Genomic DNA, 14032 nt, shown 5'->3' on the forward strand with positions numbered 1-14032 from the left:
ATGATTAGAAAAACCTAAGATCCTATGTAGGATCTTAATTTGGGTGTACAAGCTTGCCAAAAAATTTCAAGCCATTTCAACATAGGCGTAGTATACATGATTCACAGAGGTACATGTACCCTTTCATATAGGTTATCAAGGTTTCTGTGGTTCATATGCATTCCGGTGTTGTATTGGTCTCAAACTTTTTCTTAGGCTTGCACGTGCCACGTGTGAAGGAAACACCAAGTTTTGGATTTTTCGGAGATGGTTTGCTACTTTCTGAGGTTTAATTGAATTTTCGCACGACGAGACCGTTTAATTATAGGTTGAGCTGAGTCTACCCATGAAAAGATCCGGAATGGTGCCAAACTTTTATATAGGATCTAATATACCCTAGGGATAAGAATTTTGTGGAGGTGGATGAAAAAATCTATTGGGTCCAAGATGAAATTCACCCTCTTTTATCTCATTCAGCACACAGAAAAATATAATTAATAAAAAAATGATTAGAAAAATCTAAGATCCTGTGTGGGATCTTAATTTGGGTGTACAAGCTTGCCAAAAAAATTTCAAACCATTTCAACATAGGCGGAGTATACATGCTTCACAGAGGTACATGTGCCCTTTCATCGTACCATGACTATACACATAGGTTATCAAGATTTCTGTGGTTCATATGCATTCCGGTGTTGTATTGGTCTCAAACTTTTTCTTAGGCTTACACGTGCCACGTGTGAAGGAAACACCAAGTTTTGGATTTTTCGAAGATGGTTTGCTACTTTCTGAGGTTTAATTGAATTTCCGCGCGATGAGACCGTTTAATTATAGGGTGAACTGAGTCTACCCACAAAAAGATCCAAAATGGTGTCAAACTTTTACACAGGATCTAATGTGCCCTAGGGATAAAAATTTTGTGGAGGTGGATAAAAAAATCTATTGGGTCCAAGATGAAATTCACCCTCTTTTGTCTCATTCAACACATAGAAAAATATAATTAATAAAAAAATGATTAGAAAAATCTAAGATCCTGTGTGGGATCTTAATTTGGGTGTATAAGCTTGCCAAAAAATTTTCAAGCCATTTCAACATAGGAATACATATGCTTCTATTTATTCAGTATATAAAAGAATTTTTTTAATATAAATAAACATCACTGTCGGTTTCAAAAAAATCGGCAGTGATGAGAAAATACCGACAGTGATGCTTGTTATCACTGTCGGTTTATTTTGAAAACCGGCAGTGATATATAAAAAATTAAAAAATAATTGTGCCAGCCCTCGGGTTTGAGCTCGGGTCTCGGGCTAAAGAGTTCAGACACTTAACCGCTGCGCTAGTATATGATGTGTGCCAAGGTTTATTTATTTTATCTTTTTGACCTTTAGACCGCTTAATAAATGATAAAATTAAACCAAAAAAATTAGGTCGCCCGGGATTCAAACATGGGTACCGAGGGTTAAGTTGCGGGGTCTTAACCGTTGAGCCAGTAGGAGGTATTCGAAAGAAGTGGAAAAGATAAGTTACTTATTCTATAATCCCTACACGGAAATCACTGTCGGTTTAAAGAATGGCCCGGCAGTGATGTACCCCCATCACTGTCGGTTCCTACTTACAACATGGTTTTTTTCAGCACTAGTAAATTATTACATCGACCTAAGACATAGATTAATCACTAGTGCTTCTAATTACTGCCGGTGCTGCCGCATGCGTCGTCCCCCTGCTGCCGGTGCTCCTCTTCGTTCTTCTTTCGTCGCTCAACCCTGCGCCAGTGCCGTTCCGCGTCCATCACGAGACGCCGCTCGGTCTCCTCCTCCTGGCGGCGGCGCTCCTCCTCCTTGGAGATCTCAATGAAGCGCTTTAGGATGCAGTCGTCGGTCTCCTTCTATGTGATGGCGCAGAGGTGCCGCTCCTCCTCCTCCTTCCAAGCCATCTCCAACGAGTTGAAGACGACCTCCTCCATCGGAAGAGGTTCTGGTTCTTCCTCCGATGCGGTCTCACGGTCCAGATTGTCCTTGAGGTTCACCTTGAGGTCCGATTCGAACGACGACGTTGGTGGAGGCATGGGGGGGGGGCGACGTGAGGACAATGGGTTCAGCATTGCCCATGTTGTCTTCAAGCAGCGAGGCATTGTGGCGCCGGGTCGAGGGCCGGGGCGAGGTGTGCGTGGGAAGGGTGCTTCGTTTTCTTGACGCATGGTGGTGCAATGGTGGCCGACTGTGCATGGGGGCCTGGCTTATATATAGGCGTGTCGGTGGGTGGAACTGATCACGGTGCAATAACTCGCACCCCTCGGAAGACGGAGCGTGCCTGTGTTGGGAACCGGCGCGAGCAGCCGATGGATTCCTGGGTAAACGAGGCGTGTCTTCGTGGGGAACTGAAGGGCCGCGACCAGTCCAAGGACCGGGTAAAACAGTGACTCTTCATGGGAACCGCGCAACCAGCATGGCTAGGGAGTTGAAGGGCCTACGCACAAAGCAGGGATAGATAATCACTCAAAGGAATAAATTCCTTCAAACTTTCCGAAATCAAGTGATAGCTCAATGGTTTGTCCACTGCTCTGGAACTTGTAGGCTTCGGTTCGATTCAGGGACGCAACACATTTATTTTATCTTTTTGACCTTTAGACCGCTTAATAAATTATAAAATTAAACCAAAAAATTAGGCCACCCAGGATTCGAACACGGGTATCGAGGTTAAGTTGTGGGGTCTTAACCGTTGAGCCAGTAGGAGGTATTCGAAAGAAGTGGAAAACATAAGTTACTTATGTTGTAACCGCTACATGAAAATCACTACCGGTTTAAAGAATGGCCCGGCAGTGATGTACCACCATCACTGTCGGTTCCTACTTACAACCGACAGTAATGTACCAACATCACTGTCGGTTTCTAATTAGAACCCACAGTGATGAGGTCTGTTATAAAAGGCCGCCGCGGGTTGAAATTATCCAAATTTCAACCCACGCCAACCGTTACCCGTGCTCCTCTTCTTCGACGCCGATGCTCGTGCACTGCCCCATGCCAAAGCACCCGTCCACCACCCCTCACGCTGCTATTCCCAGCCCCGCGCTCCTCTTCTTCGATGCCGAGGCCCGTGCACTGCCCCATGCCGAAGCAACCATCCACCGCCCCCCGCGCGCCGTTCCTAGCCCCGCGCTCCTCTTCTTCGATGTCGACGCCCGTGCACCGCCTGACACCAGAGCACTCTCCACGCCGTCCATCGCCCGATGCCGTGCACCGCCCCACGCTGGAGCACTCCCCACGCCATTCACCGCCCGACGCTAGAGCACTGCCGAGGCCTTCAGGAGTGCGCGCAGACAGCTGCTTTCCCACCCCCACGGTGAGTGCGTGGCTCACTACCCGCTAAGTGTTAGATGAAATGCCCCACGGTTGTTGTCTTCCCAATAGCAGTCGATTCCTATTTGATTGAGTTACATGCTGTTACTCCTTGGTTTAGCTATCCTTATATATACATGCTGTTACATAAACCAGTTAGTTTTTCCTTGAAGAGATTATGCTACCTACTGATTTGTTGAGGACCTAGTAATCATGGCCCTAAACTGTTTAAGAACCATTTGTGTTATTTGCATGTTGTCGCAACAAGTTATTCCCTCAAGTCACAGCTAAGTGACCTTTTGCGCTGTGTGCAGTCTAAGTATTTAAACATTGATCATCAACACCTCTTGACATAGTTAGATTGAATATGTGACAATGATATGAGCATATCTGTCTCGAATAGTAGTTGCATAATGTTATGATATCTCTGTACTTTGTAATTATCGCAAGCAATGGAAACTAGCAGTCAAAGGTACACGTTAATGACTGTGGACGTCTTATTTGTGATGGTAGGGAGTGTTCTGTTTATGTAAGAGTTAGATAAGAATTTCTGCTCTTGCTTAAATAGATTTAGTTTGGAATGTCAAGGATAAAGAACATTAAATAGATTTAGTTTGGCCATATAACTTGAATAATAACTCTTGTTCAGTGAGTTACCATTACCACTTACCACATGCCTAATTTACTTAAATGTATAGGCAACCATGGCATGGTATGTAGTGCATGTTGGTCACATGCATAGGATTTATCAAACCTAGGAAGATTGCTATGCTCAAGCCAATCACTACCCTGATAATTTGCACAAAAAACACAACACAGAAGCTGAAGCTTTGAGGGCCTACTATAGTCATCCGGCCTACCTTGCAAACCATGGGCAACCAGCCAACTATGGTCCAATGAATGCAAACCATGGCCATCTGCTGGCACTGGAGATCGAAGAAAAGCCACCCGCCAGAGATGTGAAGATTAGGAGAATTGCTCCTTGGTCTTGGAAAGATGTCATGCTTTTATTTATGGCTATGGTCATCGCTTTTCTTATTTGGAAGTTGATGTAGGCTTAGTTTTGTAGAACAGTAGGTGGACTTTGTTGTATGTGGTTAATCAAACAATGAATTTGTTCTAGGTGAACATATGCTATTATTTGACTTTGTTGTATGTGGACTTATTATTAGACTTTACATTAAACATATTATATATATATATGAACATATGCTATTAGTAGTTGTCCGCGGCCAAAACTAACCATGATCGTGTCACAGCCATGACTCATCGTCGCTTGTTACCCCGTCGTCGAAGAACTGATCAGCAACAAGAAGCGGCTGATATCGCTGGAACAGGAGAGCCGCATGATCCGACAAATGGTGATGGTGTCAATTAGGTTGGCAAGAACGAGCAGCCATAGACCCCGTCTGACCTGCTCGATCTGGGTCAAAATGACCAAGATGGCCAGGTAACTTTGGTATCATGTCACTATGTAGCCACACACGCTAATCAATTGAGAGGGTCATAGCTTACTTGGTGTCTCTAGCAGGAGCCTCTACCGGCCGAGGAGCCAGAGAGTTCGGGTAGCAGGAAGGCTAGATCCAAGCGAGGCGTGTCAAAGATTCCTATTGGTAGGAATGCACATAGGCACATTACTGAGTTCGATGAATTCAGGGATCCACTCTCACTGCCTATAGCTTTGACTAAATACAAGACTATCCTCGGGTTACTTGTTTGGGACTTCATCCCGATTAAGTACAGGAAATGGATTGGGAAAGATGATGACCGGTGAAGGGTTCTTGAAAGTGAGAAGGATTACATATGGGATGTCAAGATCCTAGAGTATTTCACTTTCCTAGCCGAGTATGACAGGGAGTTAGTCAAGAAAAAAGCAAAATAAATCATGGGGACATGCTTCAAGAATTTCAAGGGGACATTGTATAAGAATTTTGTCCTCCAAAATAAAGAGCCAGATTTTGATGGTGGATAGTTTAGCAAGCAGAAGGACTTCTGGCAGAATTTCAAGGAATACAGGTTATCCGAGGAGTACTTAGAACTGAGCAGGAAGAATAAGGAGAATTCATAGAAAGCGATGAATCTTCATCATCTTGGCTCTCGTGGCTATGCCAAAAAGATGCCAGAATTTGAAGCAGAACTTCAAAAGATCGATCGCCTTGCTGAGGAAGGCGTTCAGGTTGAGACCACCGATTGGGAGCCTAGATCGGTATTATACTGTATGGGGAGAAATGTACGGCACGCTGAGGACGGGAGCTTTAGCTCCTCAAATCAACTCGAGGATCTCCCAGGTAACTGAGGAGGTGAGGTAAGGGACTCGCACTTCTAATAGGGAGAAAGACGTGCTCATCCAAGCACTCAGAACCATGGAGCACCCTAGTCGCACTAGAGGAACCGGTGTTGTTCCTTGGAAACTAGCATTCCCCCAAGAATATAACACTTACCGGAGCCACTCGAGGGGTAGAGCGGAACATGAAGCAGAGTATTTAAGGAGACTAAAAGATATGGAAGATAGAATGGAATCACGGATTGAGGCGACCGTTGAAGCACGAGTCGAGCAAATTTTGCTGTCCAAAGGGTCAGTAGTACCACAAAACCCTACTCCTAGTGCCTTTAACCCCTAGTTTAGGGGTCGCAACAGCTGTGGATCGACCCCGCTCGACAAAGAAGAGGCGACTGTGCCTTATCCGGTGGACGACATCACTGAACCCATCAATGTCAGGTTGTACATCCATCAGGAATGGACAAAGGATAAGGTGGCGCTCAGCTAGGCCTAGCCTACGGGAGACGGGACAATTAATGGCCGCCCAATTCCACCGGGGTATGCTCGCGTCACCATTGACAAAATACTTGATAAGAAGTATAACAAGATACCCATTGAGTACCCCGTAGTGGAAGACAGGCCGAAACTTGGTCAAAACAAGGGCTCTCAAGTCACCTGACGCAAGCGCTTCATTAAGCTTGACCATCAATTGTCCTCTGATGATGAGAACGACTGCGAGTCTTCGCCCACCCACGATGATCACTCACCATCTCCCAATAGAGATCACTCCCCTCCTCATCCGGAGCCATCACCCCCGAGAAGACAGAGGTCTCCTTCTATTCCTCCTCGTCCGACTCCATCTTCATCAACCCCGAGAAAAGAGACTCCTCCTCCATCTTCATCAGCGCCGGGAAAACAGAATTCTCGTTGTCATCCTCCTCCTCCACCTCAGCCCAAAACAAGATCAAGGACATCCTCGCAGTCGCATAAAAGGTCCTTGGATTCGGTCGCTAATGCTCCCAAAGTGGACCAACATAAAAGAAAAGGGCCGTTCAGTGGCAACGTTACCACCTTGATGAAAGACAAATTTACAGCACACATCTCGAAGGAAGATTGTGTTAGTTTCTTCAATCTATGTGCCTCACTGTCTCCATTTTTGTTGAAGTCCGAATTCGAAAGGCAAACACAGAATAAATACGCTACAACAAGAGACGAAGAAATACACAATAAAGATTTAAGGAACATTATGAAGTTAGTCAAAGACAACCCTAATTTAACCATGGAAGAGGCCGCGAACATCTATTATGATGTACAAGGGACGAGAACACCGGCAATAAAGTATGAAAGAGGCAATATTTTGGTTCTTGATTATAAGTATAAAAATCTGACAACATATATGCGCCAGTTATATGAATATCATATGGCTCAAGCAATAGAGACGGACGACTTTGGTTTTGAGGTTATTATCCATTTGCCACATGTTTTCCAATATCCTGAAGAAGAGAAGCTCGATGTCGAGTGGGAGTGCTTGTTCCAGCTATACCAGAAACGCTCTCTCGATGTTCAAATGTTAACGCTGTGGACTATGTAAGTACCCTACACGCACGATATTATAATTAACTACCCTCTCGAGACACAAATTGTTAACTTTTGAGCACTTCCCATGATTTATGTAAGTGTATAGTAAAATTTTGCATTCTAAAAAGCAAATGAGATTACATAGACTTCTTGGACCCCATACGAGTCAATGAGAGGACATGTCTAGGCCTCTATGGATGTGACGTGGAAGACCTAAAACAGAGATTGATTGTTGTTTTCGACGAATTCACGATGAAGAAGAAAACCCACATACTTCTAGCCTACAACTGCGAGTATGTGTTCTCGGCTTTTAATTTTATGCTTCTTTTTTCGTTAAGATTGTTCGATAATTAGGATTCTGTGATTGCAGCAACCATTTCGTCTTCATTTGTGTTAATCTTGCCAAAAATCTGCTCGAGGTGTGGGACTCGAAGAAAAAACTATTTCATCATCTGGATGCACTAGCGGCAGTGTTGAATTAGTAAGCGATCCTAATAACTATTATTTTCTAATCACACATACCGCTTTCTAATGTTTCTCCTCTTAATGTTGCTCAGTGTCCGAAGAAGACATATTGGTGGGACGCCGGTCCCATTCAAGGTTGTCGAAATGGAGGAGAAGTACCTATAACAGCCGGCGGAAAACAATGAATGCGGGTTTTATGTAATGTGGGCAATGCTTCGCTACATCGGTGGGAAATCGGTTATTGTTTCTCTTTGGATATCATCTTTTTTGAACGACAGCGCAAGAAATTTAAGCACGAAAGGCTGCTAGACATGGAGATCGTCGCACTATAATCGGAGCTGGCAAAATTTATTTTAGCCAAGGTATTGAAAAAAGATGGAGTATTTTCCATTGCACAATCCGTGAAGTACAAGGACCAGTATGGCCCAGAGCGGCTTGCCAGATTATTGTAGGAAGTCCAGGAAGCATGTGTGAAGTCCAAGAACATTTCTTTTTTATTTTGAGGGATCGAGATGTGAATAAGAACATTTGAATAGTAATCGTAACATTTGTAATGTTTAATATTGATGGACCTGTCGTCTACGTAGCGTATATAAAGCGAAATCCGATTCCACGAAAAATATAAATTAAAATAAATTATAAAACAATAAAATACAAACGGGCCGTCACCGTCGGTTAGCAACAAACCGGCAGTGTTGTCGTAACCATCACTGCCGGTTAGAAGCAAACCAATAGTGTTGTCTTGCTCAACACTGCCGACTTGAACCATGAACCGACACTGATAGTTACAAGAACACCGCCGGTTTGGTCTATGAACCGACAGTGTAGGCTTGCTCAACACTGCTGGCTTGAGCCAAGAACCGACACTCTTAAAGCAACCGTCACTGTTGGTTGACACTACAAACCGGCAGTGTTGTTCAACTGGACACTGCCAGGCGGAGCCAGGAACCGACACTGTTTCCTGTAGATCAGTGTCGGTTTTTAAGGACCGACAGTGATGTCAACCCCCCATCACTACCGGTATGCCACTGTTGGTTCAAAATCCGGCAGTGAAGTGGGTTTTTGAACCGGCAGTGATGTCCAGATCTAGGGTAGTGGACTGTGCAGTTGATAGGTGGGAAACCATACTATTTTTAGCATGCGGATGGTAAATCAGATACCTCGTGGGCCACACGTCAGCCACACATAGGGTGAACTGTGTTCCAACAAAATTAAACCGTACTCCCTTCGTTCGTTTTCGGTGGACGTAGTTTGTTGACCGTTCTATAATGCAATTACAAGAGTTGTTTAACTTTTTGAGATTTACAACTTTCATTTTGGTTGTTTATTTTTTTCATCCGAGGTCATTTGAAACATTCGAATTTCAAATGTGATTTTCCATGCATAAATGATTTGGAATGAAAAAAAGTTGTTAACTACAAAATCGTTCTAACTCGTTTTGGTCGTTCCTCCATCAATCGAGATCGTCTGAAAAATTCAAATTTCAAATGTGAAATTCAAACGTAATTTTCCATGCATGACTGAATTCAAATGAAAAAGTTGACAACTACAAAGTTGCATAACTTTTCGAGATCTATAACTTTCGCTTTGGTCCTTTCCACATATGAGGGCGTTTGAAAATTCGAATTTACCATGCAGCTCTTATTTTAGAGGCGCTGGAAATAGCGCCTGTCTCTAACAATCAATTCCTAGAAACGGCTGGAAATAGAGGCGCATGTAAAAATATGAGCATTTTTATACGCGGCTGGATTCAGAGGCAACTTATTTTGGAGGCTACTGTATAGACCGTCTCTGTATTGATCCGCCTTTAAAATACCATCCTGTCTCTGAAAATCGTTTTTTTAGTCTTTGCTCCGAACACCATCTCAAAAGCTGCCATCCATACTTGGTCACCGACTGTAGGTTGTCGCTATTGCAGCGATCATGGCTAGTGCCAAGCGTTGGCAGTCACCACAGCGTCAATCCTCATGAACCATAGCCAATCCAATACACGACAGCCCATTGTGAAACGCTTTGACCAAGCACCGCCATAGAGGCATAGTCGGTCCAGTCGCTGCCGTGATTAATTGTTATAGGGACTGTGACTGTGGTGACTGGCCAGTGGCCACGCTCACCACGATAGCAACAATATGCAGTATGTGGCCAACTATGGACGACAACAACTATCGTCGAGGTGACCGCTAGGCCTGAGATCGATAATTTACATATTAATGGATTAATTATTAGTTGAACCATGATTTTGTGTAGTCAAATAACGTATTCTGAAAATGAAGGGAGCACTTTCCCTACTCGTGGATTTTGGCCAAACTATATATAAATTAGTGATAAAGATCTCCATTGACACGTACGGGAAAAAGAAATTCCACCTACTGGCTGAGCATGACCAATGCATTTTTTTTTACTCCCACGAATAGTTGTGTGTCTATAATGTCGGACTCTTTTCCATGATATGTTTAGAATTATTGTGAGTGAGTTTTGTAGCGGTGGCTACCTTTTTAAAATAATATTAGACTGATGCCTTGATTTTTATGAGATTGAATCCCAAATACTTTTCTTTATCTAAAAATAGGCCATATAAATCAGGTTATTGAGATTCTTTTTCCCCTTTTAGATAAAATAGTTTTTTTTCAAAAAAATATAAAGATCTATTTAGATTCCATGGTCTAAAGTTTTGCCAGTAAATTTAGGTCCGAAGGCTCTAAACAGATAATCTAAAATATTGTGTAATAAAGTTAGGCAACCACACAAAAAAATATCATTAATTCATTAGACCACACAAGTGTGCTAAAATACTCTAAAATTTATTAGCCAACTAAACTTTTTTTTAAAAATATCATTAGTTCATTAGACCATACAATACAACTATGCTTTTAGGCAAACTAAACTTTAAACCATGGCATCCAAACGATGTCTAACTGGGCTATAAACTGGATTGATCGTGTGTACTTGAATAAAAATCGGCCCATCCAACAAAGAGTAGGTGGTAAAGATGGAACATTCCTCCTGGACCACGGGGCACGGGCTCCTTGGGCTCTCGTTCTAGCAGGCTGGCTCACTACTTTGTGCGTGTGTGCATCCGCTTTAAGAAATAGACAGACTAGGATAAAAAGATCTATTTTACTATTTGAACAATTTAATTTGTTCATATGAAGCCTAAACAAAAGTTTGGTCCAAATTTCTTCCTAAACTATTTCAATTCTACCTCTCTCCGTCCCAAATCAAATCAATTTCTATAGTTATCATAAGTCAAACTATTTTAAATTTAACCAAATGTATAGAAAAGATCAACAATATTTATGACATCATATTAGTATCTCTAGATACATCATAAAATATTTTTTTAATACTTGATGTCATAAATATTTACCCTTTACTATAAAGATGGTTAAAGTTAAGATAATTTGACTTTGTGTGATTTTAGGAATCCATTTTTGGAGATTGAGGGAGTAACTACTAATGATATTCATTTTTCTCTTGTCACCTAAGTTTTATGTTCAAATAGAGGACATGATATTCTATATTAGATAATATTTTTAAAAAAAATCATCACTATTTATGTTTTGTACCTCTAGGGTTAATTTTTTAATAGATGCTACTAAGCTATGAAAGAAAGATGAAATTTTCTTAATGTATTTTTCTAATGACCTCCATATATAAATCCACAAAAAATTGAACTTTAAACTCATCTTGTACAAAATCATTGGTCGAATGGTTTTTGGAACTTTCTAGATTTTCTCTCTTTTTTCCGCATGGATACTGTAAAAGATTCAATAATTAGTAATAGTAAGATGCACGTTTCTTTTTACCAATATTTTATAGTTCTTTAATTTCGACCTATTATTTGATTGCTCTTTTAACATTCTACTTTATTTCTACTAACAACTAGTATATGCAATATATGGTGTTGCAGTTGGCACAATCTAGCCAATATCGTCATGTTCGCTTGACTTATAAGCCGTACTTTTTCAGTCAACGAACGGTATTTTTTCTCATAACAAATCAGTCAACTGTACTTTCAGTCATGGCTTATCAGTCAAGCGAATATGCCATATATATATATATATATATATATATATATATATATATATATATATATATATATATATATATATATATATATATATAGTCAGACACACACACACACACGGGCCCTGATTCATAAAACAGTCAGACACAGCCACACAGCTCTAAAATCTGCTTAGTTAGCGGCCTCCCCCTTGCTTCTTCCAGGAAATTCTCGGTCTGTTCAGGCAGGTCTTTGTTACACATCTGTGACGACGTGCTGATGAGTGTGATATGCATCGTTTTCACTAATCAGGTACGAAAAAGTGCTGATGCTGTCAACTATACTAGTACGTACTAATAATAAGTCAAACGAGGAAAATATTGTCCTGCTTGGACGTGCCAAAGTGGCTTATTTGAAGTCAGGCAAGTGGCGATGCAGCTAGCATGCCTAGGAAAATACATTGGGTAGTGGTAGCCTACCTCTCTGCCTTTTCTTGCACGATCAACGATCATAGCGTTTCCAGTCCTTTTGAATTTGATGCCAACTTTTGGTTTCCTGCTGCATGAATGGACTGGGCTGTAATTTTTTAATTTTTCATCATACGACGGATCTATCCAAATCTCAAAAAGTTCCTGCGCAACACCTAGATTTCGGAAAGGCAAGCTTCTTGCATAACGAAATGCGCCACTCAAACATGAGCCATTTAAAAAAAAAACTATACATGAGCCAAATGCTAGAAAGATATGTTGTTTGGTATTGACCATATGAACATTCAAAATTGTTTTGAACAGAGCATTCAAGATTGTTTGGAAATTCTAGATTTTTTTTTAAATCTAATAATTTAAAACATAAATTTGGGACTCTAAGAGCAACTCCAAGAGATTGTGTAAAATAAGAATCTAAAATTCATGATTTAGCCATTTAGATATGCTCATGTAGGACATCGCTAAAAAGCCTAATATGCTGATGAACACCGCCAAGAGCGAAATTTGCCCAGTACCATTACAAAATCACGTCCATTTGCTGAAACACACCACACCAAATATTTTATTCATTTATCAGATTTGCGGAGAGAGAAGGTGAGGAAAATGACTCTTCTGCCCTCGTCTTCAACCTCCAGCTATTCACTAATTTTTGCCAAAACACACTGCTGCCTTCTCATCGTCGTCAGCGCTGATCCTCACATGAGTCGTGAATAGGTCCTTCCTCCTCACTCCATGGCCATGGAAGCCATGGAGGAGCCTCTGTTGGTTACACGCGTAGGTAGGAGGGGGCCCGGCTGGGGCTCTCTAGCCAGCCGGTAGGCAGCGAGGCAAGGCGGAGTGGCGGCGCTAGGTTGCGCACGGCTTGTGGGGCCACGCGGGCTCCTTGGCAGGATGGCGGCGGGGTTTGGCCGGCGGCAGCGAGTGCTGCAGGCGAGGACTGGAGGGCCTCGGCCGGAGGAGGGAGTAGCAGCCGGCCGGCCTCCTGAGGGTGGCGCACGGCCGCTGGGAGTGCTCGCGGCTCCAGGCCGTGGCTTCGGGATGGCAACAGGGATGGTGTGGAAGGGAGAGACAGGTGGCTTAACGGGGGATGAGGAAAGGCCAGAGCAGAGAGGATGTCGATGCCGTCCATGGAGTCCTCGCCGGAATTTTGGAAATAGACGGTGCAGCGGCAGCGTTTGGAGATGGGGAACGAAACGTGATTCGCGGAGAAGGAAACTGCTATGGGGGAAGGAAGCGGAGAAGGATGCCGAAGGCAGCGGGCTGGGCCTAGCGGCAGAACCGGTTGAGGTGCTGGTGCCGGAGTCCAGTGACGACAAAGCCACGAGTGAGCAGAGCGTCGCCCAAGCCACGCCGAAGTCGTCGCGGGCAGGTCCTAGCCATCGAACGGAGGCGAACAGGTGGATTTGACAAATGAACAGATTCACGACGTAGAGAGGATTGAGATGAACCTTCTGGTGGAGACGGAATTCTAGGAACGCGATGAACTCGCCGGCGAGATGGAGGCGCTGTCGCTGAACATGAGACTGTGTGTTACGGCAAAAAAAATCAGCGACCAGCCCAAGGTTGAAGACGAGGGCAGAAGAGTCATTTTCCCCACCTTCTCTCTCTCCGTAAATCTGATAAATAAATAAAATATTCGGTGCGGTGTGTTTAAACAAATGGACGCGATTTTGTAATGGTACTGGATAAATTTCGCTCTTGGCGGTGTCCATCAGCATATTAGGCTTTTTAGCGATGTCCTGCAGCAAAATTTCCCTTATCTAAAATAGAACATCCTTCAAAAGAGTAGAGTAATGCAACAGCCTTTCTAAAATTCTCATTATCTATTTTTTAAAGCTGACATGTAGATTGGTTCGCTTCTCCATTTCCTATACTCCCGCCATTTTCTTGCACACCACCATGCAGATGGCTAGCCTTCACAGCTTGC

The sequence above is a fragment of the Miscanthus floridulus genome, chromosome 15, assembly GCF_019320115.1.
Source record: "Miscanthus floridulus cultivar M001 chromosome 15, ASM1932011v1, whole genome shotgun sequence".
Classification (NCBI taxonomy): domain Eukaryota; kingdom Viridiplantae; phylum Streptophyta; class Magnoliopsida; order Poales; family Poaceae; genus Miscanthus; species Miscanthus floridulus.